This window comes from Onychomys torridus, chromosome 7 (assembly GCF_903995425.1).
Source record: "Onychomys torridus chromosome 7, mOncTor1.1, whole genome shotgun sequence".
NCBI classification, from domain to species: Eukaryota; Metazoa; Chordata; class Mammalia; order Rodentia; family Cricetidae; genus Onychomys; species Onychomys torridus.
This window is the reverse complement of record NC_050449.1, coordinates 10985912-10990777: the sequence shown is the minus strand read 5'-3', so window position 1 is coordinate 10990777 and position 4866 is coordinate 10985912.

The window sequence follows — 4866 nt, the reverse complement described above, 5'->3', positions numbered from 1 at the left end:
GTTTTAGTATCTTACCTACATAAAAGCAATATTACTATTCTTTTTAAAATGTGTATGTGTATGCTACCTGTGTGCATGGGTGCATTCAGTGCCTATGCATATGGAGGCCAGAGGGGATGCCCAGTATCTTTCTCTCTGCCTTAAATACTGAGGCTTGCTGATTGAGCTAGGCTAATGAGTCAGAGCAATCCTGACTTCACCTACTGAGCACTGGGATTACAATGAGCTGCCACACCCACCTGGCTTTTTAATGTGGGTTCTGTAGATCCAAACTCCAGTCTTCATATTCATTCATCAAGGACTTTATCCACTTTATCTCTCCAGCCCAGTGTATGTATGTATGTATGTATTTTGGTTTTTTGAGACAAGGGTTTCTCTGTGACAGGATAGCCCTGGCTGTCCTGGATCTCACTCTGTAGACTAGACTGGCCTTGAACTCACAGAGATCCACCTGCCTCTGCCTCCCAAGAGCTGGGATTAAGGAATGCGCCACCACCGCCTGGCCCAGTGTTAGTATTCTTTCATTTCACTTCCCCCCTCTGGAGCTGTGTGAGGTGTTAATTCCCCTTTGTAGCACACTGCCAACATACACATGCACTAAATATGTGTTGGCTGGATGATTATGCACGACATGTCACTAGATTCTGAGATATGTTTAGTTGGAAAATCCAAATAAAGATTATGTGATTAATATATGATATTAATATGTGAAGAGAAATACAGCAGGGGTGGAATGTAAAGAGAATTCTATTTCCTCATGGGGTCCCATGCTGAGAGGGTAGATTCACTTCCTTAATTTAGTTTAGATATCAAGACTAATGAAATCGCATACCAATGAGGTATTAATCCTGATATAATGAAGGTTTCTGGACAGATCAGGACAGCTACTAGGCCTGTCTGAAAAAAATGGCCTCACAGAACAGGGAAAGATTGGCTTTAATGGTTCCTGCATGAGTTTTGAATTTCCCACAGGTATCAAAGGAGCATCTGGGGGCTCTTGAGTTGTCAAATTGTAGGGTACAAGGGAAAGTGGAGACAGTACAATTTAAAGGCATGCCATTTAATTTAGTAAGACAAGCCATGGCAACTCTTACATAGGAACATATTTAATCAAGGTCTGGTTTACAGTTCAGAGGTTTAGTCCATTGTCATCATGGCTGGAAGCACGGCGGGTACATGTGGATGTGGTTGGTGCTTGAGAGGGGCTGAGAGTTCTACATCTGGATCCTCAGGCAGCAGGAAGGGAGAGTGAGCCACTGGGCCTAGCTTGAACTTCTGAAACCTCAGAGTCCACTCTCTGACACACTTCAACAAGGCCACACCTCCAGTCATGCCACTCCCTGTGAGTGTATGGGGGCCATTTTCTTTCTTTCTTTCTTTCTTTTTTTTTTTTTTTTGGTTTTTCAAGACAGGGTTTCTCTGTATAGCTTTGCGCCTTTCCTGGGACTCACTTGGTAGCCCAAGTGGCCTCGAATTCACAGAGTTCCACCTGCCTCTGCCTCCCGAGTGCTGGGATTACAGGCGTGCGCCACCACCGCCTGGCTTCAATGGGGCCATTTTCATTCACACCACCACAGCAGTGGAGCATCAAAAGTAGAATTGGGAGCTGGAAAGATGGCTAAGAAGCACTTGCTGCTCTTCCAGAGGACCTGAGTTCATTCCCTACCACTCACGGGAGGCAGCTCACAACTCCAGCTCCAGAGATTCCAGTGCCATCTTCGACCTTCATGAAAACCTGCACATGCATCCAGGGGTGGACACACACACACACACACACACACACACACACACACACACACCCCTCGGCTGGGACTGGACTGCCACAGAGTTAAATTGAACCAGAAAGAACTGATACTTGTCATTGTACAGCTGGCCCAGTGCTCTCTGTTCCACCTGGAAATCCAGGGGAGGCAGGCTTGTTGAAAGTTGGTCTCCAGCAGCTTTCAACTCCCTCGGTGTGGCAGTAGTCAGTGGTGGCAGTTGGTGGGAGGGGCATTGTCAAGTGGCACTCTCTAATGCTTCCACTTCCCGTTTTCTTTATGCCCTGACCACTGTAGGAACTTTTCAGTGTTGTCCTTTAGTTAAATGATTAAGCAACAGCTGTCTGAATCAGCAACTTCAACACCGCCGCTACCAGCAACAGTTACACCACAAGGGCTTTAGGCGGAGGGAATTCTGTTCCCTCTGGCTCCAATTCCGGCAAAACTATGAAGGGAATTTAACTAAACCTCTCTCCCTCTAAAGAGCTCAAGATTCAAAGGTTAAGGTGGAATTCTGCTCTTCAGAGGCTGAATAGCAGGTAGCTCACCTCCTCTCCTTGCTCTCCTCCTCCAAAAAGTCCTTTAAAAACCCTTTCTCACCTGGCTCCTCCCTAAGACTTCCTGTCAGCTAGTTTCTGACTCAGCCTCCTAACCACAGGTGAACTTTATTTAATCAACTCTTTGCATCATTAAGCTAAGTTCTAGAGCATAAACAAAAGTAACAAACCTTGACATCATACTCAACATTTCAGCATCTTCAGCTATCAGTGCCACGGTCACAACTACTTGAGATGTGCTAGAGCCGTGTTTGAGAGCCAGCTGTTCAGACAATGGACAGTGGGCCCAATGAGGATCACTCAGGAAGCATCTTCTCAAGCAGACTGACTCTCCAAGGCTTTAAGGACTCCACCAGGGGCACTCTTGCCTGTGGGCATTGTCAGGAGTAAGTCAGAGGTGAGCCACAAGAAAATATTACAGAGATTCAGCTGTGTATTAAAGCTATACTTTGACCAGCCAAGGGTCTGTCAAAAGGCAAGCCATTTATTATGAATATTTGGTGCTATCCAGCTTTTAATATTTCAGCTGTCTTCTGCTATGAAATTCTGTATGCCCAAATATTTCCAAACCAAACCTGCTGAACTTCTAGGTTACTTACTCCCCCCAATCCCCCCACTCTCCCACCCCCCCACTGAGCCTAGGAGACAAGCTGGCTGGAGCATTAGACCATCAGACCATTACCTGCCTCAAGGCCTAGAATAGAAAAGGTATTTACATATTAAGGTAGAAGGTAGAACAACATTCCTGAGAAGGCAGAGAACCTCGAGGCCAGGCAAAGAAAGGACAGGCATTTTCTGTAGAGCAGACAGAACAGTGTGGCCAGAGAAAAGAAAGGAAGACAGGTTTTGTAGGCAGTAAGGCAGAACTCTTGTAGAGTCCATCAGTGCCAGGAGTAGAGAGTAGTAGAAATGGAGAACGAGGAAACAGAGGACAAAGATGAGGCTGGAAGCAGAAGAGCTTAGACGTTAGCAGGACTATGAGAGGGAACCGGAAGGAACTGAAGCTATGGAGACAGGATTTCATCCCAGAGAAATAAAGTAGACGGACAAGGAGCTTGTCGCATATAGAGTTACTCCTGCCCTGAACGCCTGATGGAGCTGTAGCTGTATTGATAGAACTTCGGCTTAGGGGAATAAAGTTAACAGATACAAGGACATAGTGTATATAGATTTTTTTTCTCTCAGATATCCCACACCAGACATAGCACAATCTCCAGGAACTCTGGGTAATCAATACTTCTGTGGACTACAGCTTCCTCAGCGGTCAGTCAGCTGTGCTGAAGCCTCCATCCACACTTAGTCTTGGGAAGCAAGGGCCCGAGGACTTACAAAAGATTATTAGACAAGGCAAGGTTGTTCAGGAACCCAGCATCAGATTCAAGGTGGTATCAAAAGCCAGCCTGGTCCACAGAGTGAGTTCCAGGACAACCAGGGCTACACAGAGAAACCCTGTCTCAAAAAACCAACCAGCCAACAAAATAACAACAATGAAAACACTGGACAGAAGTAGGAGAGTTAGTACCTGCCAAGCTGTGGGCCACAGCTGCCAACCTGCTAAGGTTTCTTGCTTTTTCCAGTACGGCCTACATTACTGAAAGTGAGCACGGAAAGGCCATTCAATAAAAGGCATTGCTGGCTGACACCACAACACCATGAGAGGCAGTACAGGAAGATGCCTCTTGACAGACTGAGGAGTAGCCTGCTTATACAGTCCAAGAAGCCATTTGTTTCACTAGTGACATATCGTGTGCGTGTGCGTGTGCGTGTGTGTGTCCAAAGTCCAGATCCCCAAAAGACCACCCACAGACCAAATCCGATACAAAAAAAAAAAAATCAAAGTGTCCTTAATGCGAGTTAACTCAAGCTTCTCTGTCCAACTGACCAGCAGCAGAGGAGGAGAGACCTCAGACAGCACAGGGTGAGGGAGGGTTTTTATAGTGGCTAGACAAGAGGGATTGGGGGATTCCAAGACGCCTAGTTACAGACCTGGGATTGGCTCAAGCCCTGGTTAGGGTATCTGGATTGAGTTGACTGGCTCTCTTGGCCTAGGGAATTGTAACATTTTAGTCTCAGCAGAGGAACACCTAGAGCTGCTTGTCTGCTTCTGATTGGCCCCTTCCTGGGTGGAGGGGTGGGGGATGGGGGGGAAGGTGTTCCAGTTCTCTAGGGCAAAGGTCAGGGGCAGTCGGGGAGTTGGGGTGGGGTGGGGCGGGGAATCCCATTCAGGCCTTTTTGCTGTGGCAGTACTTCTGCTGAGGCCTGGGGCTCCCACGTGTGAGTCTGAGTGTATACCATATGTGTGAGGTGGCTGCAGAGACTGCACAACAACCCTCCATTTTGTCATTTTCGAGGACAGGGCCAAGACAATCAGTTACAATCTTTTGTGTAGGTATATCAAGGTGTCCTTGGGGTGTTAAGACAGATGGTGCAGCCTGGAGGGTAAATCTCGCTAACTGTTTGACTCAATCCTTTTGCTGGAGGTAGCCCCATCAACAAGAGAGAGTCCAACGGCTGCTCATTAATAGTGAAATTCCCATGTACAGTGTATT